This window comes from Pan troglodytes, chromosome 6 (genome assembly GCF_028858775.2).
Source record: "Pan troglodytes isolate AG18354 chromosome 6, NHGRI_mPanTro3-v2.0_pri, whole genome shotgun sequence".
In the NCBI taxonomy this organism is placed as follows: Eukaryota; Metazoa; Chordata; class Mammalia; order Primates; family Hominidae; genus Pan; species Pan troglodytes.
In genome coordinates, this window is record NC_072404.2 from 76420914 (window position 1) to 76437708 (window position 16795).

Below are 16795 nucleotides of genomic sequence, written 5' to 3' on the forward strand. Positions count from 1 at the left end.
GGATGAAGAAATCTGCACTCTTGCCTGTTCTTCCTACTAGTTTCTTATCAACATTCTTAGTCTATACTGAGTCCACTTACCAAAAACCAAGAGCTGCTTCCAAGACTTCCTTCATCTCTGCTTTCCATTTCTCACTGTGATTCTATTCCCAGCTCACCTATCTGCTGACTCCTCAGTCTCCCCCACAATCCTTTCTCTCACAAGGATTTAATCACTCATTTGCATGTTCATCAAACATTTAGGCATCACGGGGCTTTGTGTAGCCTGAGATGTATCAGGCGAATGCCATGCCCTTGAGAGGTTCACAGTCCCGGGAATAAGGAAGAGATGAAATAAGGAAGACATGATAATGAAAATTATCAATAGTGTGGTAAGAGCTGTAAACATGAGAAGCCCAGATAATGAAAATTATCAATAGTGTGATAAGAGCTGTAAACGTGGGAAGCCCAGGAGTCCTGGGAGCAGAGGAGGAGCTCTGGCTGGGGATTCCCAGAAGGTCCCCTACAGAAGTGAGATTTTAAGGGTGGAGAGTGTGCAGGAGTTAACTGGCTGAAATGATGGGATGAGGGGAATGCATTAATTCCCAAAGCATTTCATGCATGTGGGATGGGAGGCTGGGGAGATAAGGACAGTTAATATCTGGACACTTGAACTCCGTGGAAAGAGATTGCACACGAAGGAGGCCTTGAAGTACACTCTAGACCATGAGACCCACCAGATAACTCCTTAGCAGGGAGCAATTTTCTCTTTCAGTTTTTGGGCTCTGGTTTGGAAGTTGGATTGGAGGGGCTAAGACTGGATGTGGGTCCAAACATCTAGCGAGGGAAGGAACATAAGCCAAGGTGCAAATTTTCAGCAGATCAAGGGAAAAGGACGCCAAGAGAAGGTACTGATTGAGAGGGCTGATTGGATGGTTGGATCAGTGGGGACTTGGAGGTCTGTTGGAAGTGGCTGGGGGTAAACACAAGGGCAGGATCTTCAGTGTCTCTGAACTTGTATTAGTGCTGTACATCTTAGAAGGCTCCGGGATACAAAGGATTATAAATCATTCTACTGTAAAGACACATGCACACGTATGTTTATTGCAGCACTGTTCACAATAGCAAAGACTTGGAACCAACCCAAATGCCCATCAGTGATAGACTGGATAAAGAAAATGTGGCACATACACACCATGGAATACTATGCAGCCATAAAAAAGGATGAGTTTATGTCTTTTGCAGGGACATGAACAAAGCTGGAAACCATTATTCGCAGCAAATTAACACAAGAACAGAAAACCAAACACTGCATGTTCTCACTCGTAAGTGGGAGTTGAACAATGAGAACACGTGGACACAGGGAGGGGAACATCACACACAGGGGCCTGTCGGGGGATGGGGGGCTAGGGGAGGGATAGCATTAGGAGAAATACCGAATGTAGACGACAGGTTGATAGGTGCAGCAAACCACCATGGCACGTGTATACCTATGTAACAAACCTGCATGTTCTGCACATGTACTCCAGAACTTAAAGTATAATAATAATAATAATAATAAAAAGAAGGCTCCAGGATAGCCACAGTTACTGCCACATCAAGTTCTTTTACAGACCCCGTTCTACATTTGGGAACCACCTTCCTCCTCCCATCTCATCATCAATGAAGCTCGTACTCAGCCCCTTCCTTAGGCAAGGCAACCTTCGCGTTTGGCCAGTCTCTGAACTTCTCCCAACACTCCTCAACGTGACCATGTCCTTTCTCTTATTCTACAGCTCACCACCCACACAAATATTGATCCTTGGTATGGTTAATATTGCTATTTATATTAACAATGGAATTTGTTCACCAAAAAATAATTAGCACAAGAAATCTGCGTATTATTAGGGGCCTCATTAATTTCACCAAGTTTATTTAAATGACAGCAGAATGTCAGGTCAATAATGATGACTAATTAATAAGCACATCTGAATACCTTCAAGCACATTGAAGAAGTGGCTTGTAGGGCTGTAGCCAGGAGGATAGATGGTTTCTGGTAAGCAGAGGTGATACCTCCTCTCTCTTTCTCTCTCTCTTTTTTTTTTTTTTTTTTGAGATAGGGTCTCCCTCTGTTGCCCAGGCTAGAGTGCAACGGTACAATCATAGCTCATTGCAGCCTCGACCTCCTGAGCTCAAGTGATTCTCCCAAATATCCCTTTGCTTGCTTTGTTCAGCAGGGACACAGCCGTGTGAGCCTCTCCATGGCACCCGAGTCTTCCCTTTTTGGTTCTCTGCATGTTTAAGCTGTAGTTAGGAAGCCCGGGGAACCTGTAATCACCTATGGGAGGTGATTTCATTCTTTAACCTCCTCCACGCTCCCCACTTGGAAACAGCGCAATGCTTTAGGGAGCTCATATCATCAGGATGTTCAGGCAGAGTCCTCTGGCTTCAAACAGAACGGATTGTCCTGCGCACACAGCCCCGAGCCATGGCAGAGGGGAGCAAGTGGGAAGCGCCATCTATAAAGAAGCAGAGGCTCTCAGAGAGTTCCCTCCTCTCAGAGCCAAGAGGGAGGGGAGCGAGCTGGGATCTGAAAGCCGCTCAGGCAAGCCACCAGGAGGAAATGCTAACATTGTTTCTAGTCAAGCTTATGTGTTTTGCTTTGTTTTGTTTTGTTGTAGGGGAAATGGTTCTTTCAGATATTTTAAACTGATTGCTTGGAAAAGCCAAGCGCAATATTTTGCCAAGACTGAGAAACCCTCAGGGGCTCGTTTGGGAGTAAGTTAGAGCCAGAGTCAACCTTTCCTGAGGGGCCTCATCTATGCGTCAGGAGCTGTGCTGGTGATGCCTCAGGGAAAACTTGGAAATCGAGAATGCCCCCATTTTAAAGGTGGGTAAACTGAGACTCGGGCATGCATCTCCTTGGGCATATCCAGGACTAGTAAGGGGCAGGGGGCAATGGTAAGACCCAGAGGGTACCCTGGCAGGGCTGGGGACTGCTGACCTATGCATTTATTATAGCCCCTCATTGCTCTGTTTCTGCATCTGCCCTCGCCCCACCAGAAGGTAAGCTGTCTAAAAATCAGGAGCATGTCTTGCTCCTTTCTGGAACCCTGATGCTTAAATGCAATCCTTGGTATACAGCAGGGACTCACTCAATGTTTGCTGATTGAATGAGAGAATGATGACCACAGAAGTCCAAAGATGCAGATGTGCACTTAGAACAAGAGCCCAGAGGGGAGCCACACAGAAAGAACAGCAAGGACCAGCCCAGCACACCACTGGTGGGTGTGGGTGCAGCAGCCCTCATCCTCACTGAGCGCCCCTGCCTGGTCATCTGTGCCGAGCCCTGGCTGTGCATGGCCGTATCCACCCTCACAGCAGGCATATGGGGAAGATGGTCATCACTGCTTTAAACAAGAGGAAACTGCAACTCTGACTGGTTTTCCAAGTCACTGAAGGCCGTGCAGAGAGTGAAAAATGAAGCTAGGAATGTCCTTCTCCAACCCCATGCTCTGTTAGCTCTACTATGGAAACAGAACAGAGTGATGATCTTACAGAAAGGAGCCAGAGGACAAGGGGGTGCAGTTTGGGGACCTCACAGGAGATCTTTCTTTCTGGGGAAAGGGCAGGCAGGGTTTTCCTGGTCTGAAGCTTGGATTGGAGTTAGGATCTGAGGGGTGTGGGCAACTCCCGATGTGGTGCATGAAAAGAGAAGGCTTTGTTAATTTCGAGCAGGAAATACTGAGTTAAGAAGCAAGGTCAGGTCAGTGCGGTGGCTCATGCCTATAATCCCAGCACTTTGGAAGGCTGAGGCGGGCGGATCACCTGAGGTCAGGAGTTCAAGACCAACTTGGCCAACATGGTGAAACCCTATCTCTACTAAAAATACAAAGATCAGCCTGGCATGGTGGTGGGCACCTGCAATCCCAGCTACTCGGGAAGCTGATGCAGGGGAACCGCTTGAACCTGGGAGGCGGAGGTTGCAGTGAGCCGAGATCGTGCCACTACACTCCAGCCTGGGTGACAGAGCGAGAATCCATCTCAAAAAACAAACAAACAAAAATCAAAAACAAACAAAAATCAAAAACAAACAAACAGAAAAAACAGGGTCAGGGTGGAAATGGCCAAAGATGGGTTTCATGCCGGGGCAGCAGCAAAGCCAGTGAGTATTATCAGGGTAGTTTCTAAGCCAGCAGGGTGAAGACTCCAGGGCAGGAGGCTTCTTTTTCCCAGCAGGAGGAGACAGAAGGTAGAAGGGACACATGGATGAGCCCTGTGAGGCAGGCACACACAGTGATCACCCTGCCTTCCCCATATGCCTGCTGTGAGGGTGGATATGGCCATGCATGGCCAGGGCTCGGCACAGGCTCCCAGGCAGGGGCGCTTCTGGGCAGCTCCCGGGACCTTGCGTTCTGCACCAAAGCCTGTGCTCTTCTCATCATAAAGCTACTCCCTGTTTTGTGCCTGACATGAGCAGCCATGTTCAGCGGAAATGCTCCAAAGCCGACTCTGGGAGATGTAGAGAAATGCATTTGATGCAGAAATGAGGTCGACACAAGTTTCTCTGGAGCCAGGTGTGTGAGTCGTTCCTTCCTTCCTAGCAAAGTTTCCCACCTGGAACGCAGAAAGAGCATGTCAGTAATGTTCTCCACCCACAAAGCTAACGGAAGGAGGCTTGTTAGTGCTAGGGATGCTGGCATATCCTGGGAGACCACCCATTTCTATGCTGAGGATGCTGCATCAGGGCACCACTGAAGCTGCTCCAAGGGCCAGAGCAATCAGGGATTCTACGTAAATTGGGGAGAGCATCATGCTCCCTGGCTCTGGGTACCATCTTTTCACCGGAGACTTTAGTAGTAACAGGATTGAGCTGTTGTGTTCCTCTGAGTTCTTCGGGAAACCACCTCTTAGGCTTCTGTCTCCAGTTGCTCTCTTTTTCCATAGGGTTCAGACATTAGCCTGTGGGTCTGGGCAGGAAGAACAGATAACGAGCTGTTTATATCCCTGTCCTCCTTTCCCTACATACTGTCCCAGACACCTCACTCATGCATAAACCTTCTACACATGCAAATCTGTATGAGGAGATACCTGCCTTGCACCATTCCCTACAACCTCATCGCCTGCACTCAGACACGCCCCTGGCTGAGGTTCCTTTGGGCATGGCAGATCTGTACTTACCCGTGGGAGGAACTAAGGGGCAGATGGAGTTTGATATCTGAGTACAGTGATAGCCAGTGGCATAAGAAACAGGGCAGTGGGAGTGTCTACCTTGGATGAAAGCAATAAGGGAATTCATCAACCAAGTTTAGTGGCTCATGTCTGGAATCCCAGCACTTTGTGACGCTGAGGCAAGAGGACTGCTTGAGGCCAGGAGTTCGAGACCAGCCTGGGCAACATAGTGAGATCTCATAGCCACACACACACACACACACACACACACACACACACACACACACACACAAGATTTACAAATTAGCCAGCCACAGTGGCTCACACCTATAGTCTCAGCTACTTGGGAGGCTGGGGCTGGAGGATCTCTTGAGACTAGGAGTTTGAGGCTGCAATGAGTTCTGATCGCCCCACTGCACTCCAGCTGGGCAACAGAGTGAGATCCTGTCGCACACAAAATAGAAATTTATTGTTCATTGTATCTAGATAATTTTAAAACAACAATAAAATCGACCAGAAATTGGTCAACTTTTTATTATCATCTTATACCAGCCATTCTAATAAAATCGGTGATAAAATGTTCTCCCTTCAAATCTCCTGTTCGTCTATGTTCTAGACAACTGTTTCACAGTAACTTCTGGTACTTGTGATATATAATATATATGTAAACTGCAAGTTAGCATTTATTATTATTTTGTTGAAGATTATCTTCTTCTTTTTTGTCTTTTTTTTTTCTTTTTAAGAGACAGGATCTCGCTCTGTCGTCCAGGCTAGAGTGCAGTGGCACTATCATAGCTCGCTGCAGCCTCAAATGCGTAGGTTCAGACAATCCTCCTCCCTCAGCCTCCTGAGTAGCTGGGACTACAGGTGCATGCACTATGCTCAGCTTTTAATTTTTATTTTTTGTAGAGACGAAGTCTCACTGTGTTGCTCAGGCTGGGCTTGAACACCTGGCCTCAAGCCATCCTCCTGCCTCAGCCTCCTAAAGTGCTGGGATTATAGGTATGAGCTGCCACACTCAGCCAAGACTATCTTCTATCTGGAACTCAAATTGGAGAACTCTTAGCTTTCTAGCTGGTCTCAACATGTATGGACTGCTTCTGAGGAAACATTCGTAATGTTTTAGTCATTTGAACTTGCTTCTACTGAAGTTCCTATATCTAAACTACATACGTATTCCTGTATTTAAACAGGGATTGTTAACATTGTTTAAAACATGAATTGTTGGTCCAGTGAGGTGGCTCAGGCCTGTAATGCCAACACTTTGGGAGGCTGAGGCTGGAGGATTGCTTGAGTCTAGGAGTTTGAGGCAAGGCTGGGCAAACAAGGAGACACTGTCTGTACAAAAAATAAAAAAGATTTGCCAAGTGTGGTGGCATGTGCCTGTGGTTCCAGCTACTTGAGAGGCTGAGGTGGGAAGATCTCTGGAGCCCAGGAGGTCGAGGCTGCAGTGAGCTATGATCGCACCATTGCACTCTGACCTTGGCAACAGAGTGAGATCCTGTGTCAAACAAAACGAAACAAAACATGAATTGTTTAACTTGTTGAAATCTAATGATTTCAAATAAAAGATGCTACAGTCATTGTAAAGATAAAGAAACAGATCTTTGAGTTATATCAATTCTCTCATTCCACGTACTAACGAGTCTGCAAATTTAGCAGAATTGACTCATTCAGAAAAATTTTTCCGGGTTATTTTCCTGTTTTATCAAAAACATTTGCATGTAACTAAGACATGATACGTTTCTCTTTTCTTCTTTTTCACACTGTAATTTTTAAAGGTTTTGTACTGTATGATTAGTTCAATTTAAAAAATTGTTCACGATCGGCATTTTTGTTCATAATATTATGTTGACTTGTTTCATTTATTGATTTTTTACTGAAAACTATTTTGATATATACAGCAGGGGACTGGTGAGATATGGCTGCTTTGGGTGCCAATATGTGGTATGAACTGAATTGTGTCTCCCCAGTCATATGTTGAAAGCCTAATTCCCAGCGTGACTCTATTTGGAGATTGGGTCTTTGATTTTTTTTGGACACGAATTCTCACTCTGTTGCCCAGGCTGGAGTGCAATGGCACAATCTCGGCTCACTGTAACCTCTGTCTCCTGGGTTCAAGCAATTCTCCTGTCTCAGCTTACTGAGTAGCTGGGATTACAGTCATGTGCCACTACGCCTGGCTAATTTTTGTATTTTTAGTAGAGATGGGGTTTCACCATGTTGGCCAGGTTGGTTTCAAACTCCTGACCTCAGGTGATCCACCTGCCTCAGCCTCCCAAAATGCTGGGATTACAGGTGTGAGTCCCTGCACCCAGCCAAGATAGGGTCTTTAAACAGGTAATTAGGGTTGAATGATGCCCTAATGCAGGACCCTGGTCCAACAGGGCTGATGTCTTTGTAAGGAGAGGAGGAAACACTAGGAGGGGCACATGCACAGAGGAAAGGTCATGCTAGGACATGGTGAGAAGGCAGCTGCCTGCAAGGAGAAGAGCCTCGGGAGAAATGAAACCTGCAGACACCTTGATCTTGAGCTTCCAGTCTCTAGAACTTTGAGAAAATCAATGTCTGTTGTTTAAACCACCCCATCTGTGATATTGTGTTATGGCAGCCTATGCAGACCGGTACAATATCCTAGGGGTCTTTCAAGACAGCTGCAAACCTTGGCAGAGCTGGGTTGCAGGGAGAATGTCAGTCTTCACCTGGGACATTTGGGGGGCATTACCCCAAATGCCGGGTTTGGTGGCTCAGGCCTGTAATCCCAGCACTTTGGGAGGCCGAGGCAGGAGGATTGCTTGAGTCTAGGAGTTGGCTCGGTGTGGTGCCTCAGGCCTCAAGTGGTTCTGCTGGCTCCTGAGGGGTCTTAGGGCTTCTTCAGTCTGTTGTAAAAACATCAGACCTGGGTCTAGGTTAGGATTTAAGCGAGTGAATCAAGGAAGGAAGAATCATAGGAGGGAGAACAATGTGTGAGCCCATGGTGCAGGGAGGAAAGTCAGCCTTATTCAGAGATGCATGCATCGTCTGGTTTAGCCACAGTCCTGGCTCTCAAGGTGAGTTCAAGGCCCCCTGTAGGCTCCCAAGACCCCTTTGGGGATCCATGAGGGTCTCTCTTTTCCACTTACATATCTGTATGAGGCTGCATTTTCTATATATAACTTAACCAAAATAACGTTTTGTAGTAGATTGAAGGGAGGAGCGGGTTTGGAAATCCAGCTGTCTTCCATTAAGCCAGACACAAGAGATTTGCAAAAAACATGTAAAACGATGCTGCTCCTCTCACTCAGTTTTTGTTTGGGAAATATAGTTTGCTTTTAACAAATATGTTATTTATGTTATCGTGCAATGGGCTCATTGTTATTGAGTTAACAATATGTTTAAAATGTTGGTTTTAATCTATAATGCAATATCAATTAAAGTTATAACCCATATTGATGAAAGCATTTGGGGGGTTGTCAATGGTTTTTAAAAGTGCAAAGCTCTCGAAAAATTTTGAGAAATTCTCAGCTAAAATGTGGACTATGTGAAGTTCCGTAATGCAAGCCAGGAACACGTTGCATAAGGCTATGGGGCCAAGGTGATCTCGTACTTCTTTTTGTGGGCAGAAAGGGGCCAAGAAAAGGTTCCATGCAAGGGAGTGATATAAAGGGAGCTGTGTTTCAGGAAAACATGAATCTGTTGGAGATTGTGGGTAGAGAGAAAAGCCAATGTCCTCTTGTAGTAAGAGAGGATGGAGGCAAAGGTGTCCAGTCGGAGAATACAGGGAAGGATGGGGAGGGAATCAGAACCTATCAGGAGACACATTCACTTGGGCAGGCCAGGGGCTGGGAGCTGACTTAACTGCATCCTTTAGCTAGTACATGGCTATAAGCTAAAGTTTAGAGTATTTCTGCAGTAGATCCTGGGAAACTGGTTTCCATGAAGAGTCAGTATCTGGTGAGCGACCCCTGGTTTAAAGACAAATTTTGGGGCCAGGTGCAGTGGCTCATGCCTGTAATCCCAGCACTTTGGGAGGCTGAGGTGGGTGGACCACTTGAGGTCAGGAGTTCAAGACCAGCCTGGCCAACATGGTGAAACTCCATCTCTACTAAAAATACAAAAATTAGCCAGGTGTGATGGTGGGTGCCTGTAATCCCAGCTACTTGGGAGGTTGAGGCATGAGAATCGCTTGAACCTGGGAGGTGGAGATTCCAGTGAGCTGAGATTATGCCACTGCACTTCAGCCTGGGCAACAGAGTGAGACTTCATCTCAACAAACAAACACACAAACAAACAAACAAACTTTTGGGAAAGGGAAGCCAATAGGGATCAGGAAGCCTCCAGACCTGGGCATTAATGGAAGAATCCAAAGAATAGGGAAAAGATAGAAGTTCATGTATATTTCATGTCCACTGTGGCCAAACCCATTGAAACTCCAAAAGAGTTTCACAGAAGACAGCAGAGTGATGGAGGCACACTGTTATCATGTGGCCAAGAGAAGATTCAAACCCTCACCTCTTTGTTGCCAAAGCTGAGATTTCTTGCTCTCTATGAAACCTTTCTGTCTCTTTTAAGGGAAGCTAACAGAATAGGAATGCAGAAACGGGGAACAAAGCTGACGTCTCCCTGAGTCCAGACGTGTACCCAGTTGCCTGCTTGACATTTCATCTGGTGTTGAATATATCTCCAACTCAACACGTCTGAAGGGAGGCTTGGAGCACCCCACATCCCACCTCCATCGCACTCCAGGGACATCCAAGTCCACTGGCCACTCACTCAATCCTCCCATCTCAGCAGGCATCACCACCATCCACCCAATTGCTCAAAGCCCAAACCCTCCTTTCCTCATCACCACACCCAAGTAACTGGCAGGTCCTGCATGTCTGTTTCCATACTGCAATTCCTTTGTGGGTGGTTGTCTCCCACGTGGCTGCCGCCATGCTGGCCGGAATCCCATCACGTCCCAGACAGTCTCCCGCGGTGGCCTCCTAATTGGTTTCTCTGTGTTCAGATCTGTTCCTCTTCCACCTATGACTCACATAGAATGAGGCTCATAGAGTATAAGTTAGATCACGTCACTTCTCTGCTTAATACTGTTGGGTGGCTGGGCACAGTGGCTCACGCCTGTAATCCCAGTACTTTGGGAGGCCAAGGTGGGCAGATCACTTGAGGTCAGGAGTTTGAGACTAGCCTGGCCAACATGATGAAACTGTGTCCTTACTAAAAATACAAAAATTAGCTGGGCATAGTGGTGGATGCCTGTAGTCTCAGCTACTCTGAAGGCTGAGGCAGGAGAATTGTTTGAACCCAGGAGGTGGAGGTTGCAGTAAGCCAAGATTGCACCACTGCACTCCAGCCTGGGTGACAGAGTGAGACTCCATCTCAAAAACAAAAACAAAAACAAACCAAAACAAAACAAAACAACCCCCAAAACCCATTGGGTGGCTTCTCGCTGCACTTACAACATGATTTCACAGTGCTTGCCCAGCCTGTAGACTTGGGAGGTCCCCTCAGGGGTCAGTCTCCCTCTTCGTCTGTCTCTAATCACTTGCTCCAGCCACTTGGGCTTCCTTTGTGTGCCTTGAACATGCTGTCCTCTTTTCCATATACACATATTCAAATTTGTGATCTCTCTCTCTCTCTGTTTTTTTTTTTTTTTTTTTTTTTTGAGATGGAGTATCACTGTGTCACCCAGGCTGGACTGCAGTGGCATGATCTTGGCTCACTGCAACCTCTGCCTCCCAGGTTCAAGCAATTCTCCCACCTTAGCCTCCTGAGTAGCTGGGACTACAGGTGCAGGCTGCCACATCCAGCTATTTTTTTTGTATTTTAGTAGAGATGGGGTTTCACTGTGTTGGCCAGGCTGGTCTCGAACTCCTGAGCTCAGGCAATCTGCCTGCCTCGGCCCCCCAAAGAGTTAGGATTACAGGTGTGAGCCACTACGCCCGGCCTCTCTCTCTTTTTTAGAGACAAGCTGTGGCTCTGTCATCCAGGCTGGAGTGCAGTGGAGCGATCATATTTTACTGTAGCCTCGAACTCCTGGGCTCAAGTGATCCTTCTGCCTCAGCCCCCTGAGTAGCTGGGACTACAGGTGCACACCACCATGCCAGGCTAATTTTTATTATTTTTGTAGAGATAGGGCCTCACTATGTTGCCCAGGCTAGTCTCTAACTCCTGGTCTTGAGCGATCCTCTTGCCTCGGCCTTCCAAAGCACTGGAATTATGGGTGTGAGCCACTGCACCTAACTGTCATTTTATCTTATTTTATTTTGAGACATAGTCCTTACTCTGTTGCCCAGGCTGGAGTGATATGGTGCAATCACGGCTCACTGCAGCTTCTGCCTCCCAGGCTCAAGAGATTCTCCCACCTCAGCCTCGCATGTAGCTGGGACCACAGGTGTCCACGACCATGCCTGGCTGATTTTTGTATTTTTTGTAGAAAGGGGTTTAGCTATGCTGCCCAGGCTGGTCTTGAACTCCTGGCCTTAAGCAATCCTCCTGTCTCAGCCTCCCAAAGCAATGGAACTACAGGCATGAACCACTGTGCCAGGCTGCCATTTTATTTTTTAGTGGCTACTTCTTTTCCTCATCTTAGGTCTCAGCTCAGATGTTACTTCCTCTGACCTCCATCCCTAAAGGAGGCTCACACTCTCTCAGGTGTTCCCTATATCATTCCACCCTATTTATTTCCTTTCTCATCTCTTGCTATCTAGAATTATTTTTTTCTTTTCTTTTCTCTTTTTTCCCTTCCGTTCCCTTCCCTTCTTCCCTTCCCTTCCCTTCCCTTCTTTTCTCTTCTCTTTTCTTTTGAGACGGAGCCTCCCTCTGTTGCCCAGGCTGGAGTGCATTGGCATGATCTCAACTCACTGCAACCTCCACCTCCCAGGTTCAAGTGATTCTCCTGCCTCAGCCTCCCAAGTAGCATGTGCCACCACGCCCAGCTAATTTTTGTATTTTTAGTAGAGACAGGGTTTCACCATGTTGGCCAGGCTGGTCTCGAACTCCTGACCTCATGATCCGCCCACCTTGGCCTCCTAAAATGCTGGAATTACAGACGTGAGCCACTGTGCCCCGCTGAATTATTTCTTTATCTATGCATTGTCTGTATCCCACCCCAGGTAGAATGTGCGTTCCCTGAAGGTAAAGACTTTGTCACAGCTCTAGTGCCTTGAATGATGCCTGGCTCATAGCAGGCCCTCAAGAAATATTTGTGGAAGGAATGAAGAAAGGAATAAAGAAAAGGCAACTAGCTAGTCCTGAGTTCCCCAGGGAGACATGGCTAGGTCCTGGCCACAGAAGAGGATACCAAAGGTGTTGGGAAGCCAGGCTTTGAGGGTCATTCTGCCGGGAGCAGGAGGCCTTGGGCTGCTGGCAGGTTCTCCCTGGGCACTTTTCACTGGGTCTGGGAACTTGGAGAGAGTGGGGTCTGCCGCATGGTCCCCGGTGGCTCAGCTCAGAAACACTGGGAGATAGAAGACAGGCCGCCAAGTGCCATCAGCACCATTTCCTGGAGCTCTTCAGCTCTTCGGCCTGGTGTTCACTCCAGCAGACAGCTTGGCAGCAGTGTTCTTTCTTCCTGCATTCTGTTTCCTCCCCAAGAGGCCCCTCTAATTTTTACCTCCAGAGCAGAGTGGAGAAAAATACCTCCTGACAAAGATTCCCTGGGATCTGATGTCTGCTCTATCTCCTCCTCCTAGCTGCTGCTTCTCCTTTCTTCCCTCTTCCTCTTCCTCCTCCTCCTCCTCTTCCTCTTCTTCCTCTTCCTCTTCTTCCTCTTCCTCTTCTTCTTCTTTCTTCTCCTTCTCCTTCTCCTCCTCCTCCTCCTCCTCCTCCTTCTTCTTCTTCTTTCTTTTCTTCTTCTTCTTCTTCTTCTTCCTCTTCTTGAAGGAGTTTTGCTTCGCTCTTGTTGCCCAGGCTGGAGTGCAGTGGCGTGATATCGGCTCACTGCAACCTCAGCCTTCTGGGTTCAAGCGATTCTCCTGCCTCAGCCTCCTGAGTAGCTGGGATGACAGGTGTGCATCACCATGTCCATCTAATTTTTGTGTTTTTAGTAGAGATAGGGTTTCCTCCTGTTGGCAGAGCTGGTCTCAAACTCCTGACCTCAAGTGATCCACCCACATCAGCCTCCCACGGTGCTGGGATGACAGGCATAAGCCACCGCGCCTAGCCTCCTGCTCCTAGCTTCTGAAAGAGCTTTCCTCTAAAGCACATTCAGTCACCCCCAACACAGCAAAGTGCCTGCAAGGAACATCAGGTTGACCAAAGGAAACACTTCCTCAAAGAAAAGCACCATCAAGCAATTCTTCCAAGATCTTTTTTAGAAAAAATTTTAAATTTATAATTTTTATTTTTAGAGACAGGGTCTTGGTCTGTCGCCCAGGCTGGTGTGCAGTGGTGCCATCATAGTTCATTGCAGCCTCGAACTCCTGGGCTCAAGCGATCTTCCCTCCTCGGCCTCCAGAGTAGCTAGGACTGTACAGGTGTATGATACAGCTCCTGGCTATTTATTTTTATTTTATTTTTTTATAGAGATGGAGGTCTCACCATGTTGCCCAGGCTGGTCTCGAACTCCTGAGCTCAAGTGGTCCTTCTGCTCTGGCCTCCCAAAGTGCTGGGATTACAGGTGTGAGCCACCATGCCTGGCCCCGAGATCCTTTGAGGATGGACAGTCATCTTGGGGAGACTGAGATCAATAATCTGGATGTCCTTCTCAATTTGAAAAAGAAAGGATGCTATGAATTATCACACATCTGTGGTCTGGTGACAACTGAATTTAACAAAGATCACAAAAGGATGGTGTGACCTCTAAAAGGGCTCAAGCTATTTCTTGCCCCAGTACCTTCATCCTGCAGAGCTTGTCTGTCCTTCCAGGTGTGAGACCTTTGCCACCGTTCACAGGTAAGTGTGGGGAAGAGTCCTGGTTCCTGGGAAGCAGAAGAGAGAGCAACATTTAGGTATTTATGTCTCCTATCCCCGGCTTTGCTCTGGCCCTGTTCTTCCTTGTCCTTCAGTATCTGCAAAGAGCCCAGTTAATGAGCAGCTGAACCTGTCCTTACCAGCCTGAGTGGAAGTTTCCTTCTGCCTAAGGCAATTTCACCTGCTGTGCTCTCTTCACTGCGGCCCAGGTAGAAGCAGGAGCAAGTCGGAAAAGTTTAATTGGGCCCCAAATGTGATTAACCAAGAGTCTCTGGCATATGTTCCGCTCATGTTTAGCATGCCACAAATTCTAGCATTACCCGGTGGGTCCTAAAAACCATTCTGCTTTTAATGTTCCTTGCCTAGTTTACTCAAGTTGGAATTTAAATCAAAGGGTAACATCTACGCTGGGGATAACTTGATCGTTTATCTTAATATAACGGCTAATAAATGTCATGTTTTAAAGGAGCTTTTTAAAAACAATGGTTTTAACAACGTTATACACCTTTAAGGGAATCTGGTAGGCAGTTGACTGAATCTGGTACACTGTAATTTTAGGCATGATAAAAAAATAGAACAGGAAGAACAAGAGAGACAAGGCTCAAAGTTATTGAACTTGAGCCAAAACAGATATTGGGATGTTCATGGTGATGAAAATGGAACATCCCACACCCTCCCACTCAGCTCACAATATACCTTGACAGCAAAATCTCCTTACTGGCCTCCTTTATTTTATTTATTTATTTTTTTGAGATGGAGTCTTGCTCTGTCACCCAGGCTGGAGTGTAGTGGCACAATCTCGGCTCACTGCAACCTCCACCTCCCAGGTTCAAGGGATTCTCCTGCCTCAGCCTCCCAAGTAGCTAGGACTACAGGCATGTGCCACCACGCCCAGCTAATTTTTGTATTTTTGTAGAGACAGGGTTTTGGTATGTTGGCCAGGCTGGTCTCAAACTCCTGGCCTCAAATGATCCTCCCACTTTGGCCTCCCAAAGCGCTGGGATTACAGGAATGAGCCATCATGCCTGGCCCACAACTGAGATTCTTAATTTCCCTCCCTAAGCTGAACTTGGTACAGAATAAGGTTCGCACTCAGATTTTGCAATACATCTCTGGAGAGTTTATGTTAGGAAGGCCAAGTGGGGCACTCCTGGATTTCAGGATTGATTAGCCACCCTCTCTGTGAGAACAAAGGGTGATCTGACACCCAGTCTCCCTCCTGGTGCACTGAGTCTGACCCCCAGGAGAAAGGGTTTGAGATTCATGCCGGAAATGATCCAACTATTAACAGAGGGAGGAAATGAGTATAATTCTGATGTGCTGTACAATGTTCAATACTGATTTTTGATTCAACAAGACTAATTAAAATGATCTGTTCCAATCAGTTGCCAAACATACCTGATCTCGAATGCCTGACCTCAGTTGATCCTCCCTCCTCAGCCTCCCAAACTGCTGGGATTACAGGCGTAAGCCATCGCACTTGGCCTGCTGGCCTCCTTTAAATCTGAAAAAAATCTAAGGCAGGCTCAGGGGACTTTTATAGAATCAACATTTCTGGTGTAGTGCTTGGGACAAAACCCTTTTGGATTCTGTTCTTGATCATTCGTGAGACTTCAGCAGCCAGTTTAGGGGAAGTGGCCCATGAAGGGAGCCTGTGGTGTTAGTGGCTTTCCCTGCCCGTGCTCTGATGTGATCTGTATGTAACTTTAGATGGTCCCTCAGCCTTATAGGGCTTCATGTTCGCCACCTGTGAAATGAGGGATTCAGACAATAGAGTCTCTGCAATAATTTCTGGCTCTGTGATTTGATTCCAAATGTTTTGTATCACTTTGAATCCATGGATGGATTTGTTGAGTGTCTACTATGTGCTTAGCTCCACGCTGGATTCTACAATGCATTCTAGTCCACAGATATTGATTGACAGGCATTAGGCTAGGTGCTGTGAATCCAAAGAGATAAAATAGGGTCCCTTCCCTCTAAAAGTACACTGTCCTATTTGAAAGAGTTAAAGAAAAAGGAAGACAAAAAAGAAGAAAGAGGAGGAAGAGAAGAAAGGAGGAGAAGGAAGAAAAAGAAGAGGAAGGGGGCTGGGCAAGGTGGCTCACACCTGTAATCCCAGCACTTTGGGAGGCCGAGGTGTGCAGATCACTTGAGATCAGGAGTTCAAGACCAGCCTGGCCAACATGGTGAAACCCTGTCTCTATTACAAACAAAAATTAGCCAGGCGTGGTGGTGCATGCCTGTAATCCCAGCTACTCAGGAGGCTGAGGCAGGAGAATCACTTGAACCCGGGAGGTGGAGGTTGCAGTGAGCCAAGATAGCACCACTGCACTCCAGCCTGGGCGACAGAGTGAGACTCCATCTCAAAGAAAAAAGAGGAAGAGGAAGAAGATGACATGGAGATCAGAACTTCTACTTCTAGGTGGCATAGAATAGCTGGTGACAAAACATAGTCCTGCCTGGAACAACTAGAAATCCAGATAAGACATGGAAACCATCTGTTTGAAGGCAGCAGAGATCTGTCTAGCTAAGGAGAACGAGACAGGTCAGGACAAGAAGAGAGAAGAAGAATGGAGTTGAAGAGCTGAACAGGCTTTTGCAAATGCTACTTCCTGAGTGCTTGCACTTTTGCATGGGCCGAGGGTGTAACCCTGTGCAAAACCCATACCATGTTATTCTGCCCTGGCTTCCACAGCACAGCACAGCAGGCTGGATGGCTTAAGCAACAGAAATGTATTTTCTCAATTCTGGAGGCTGGAAGTCCAAGATCCAGG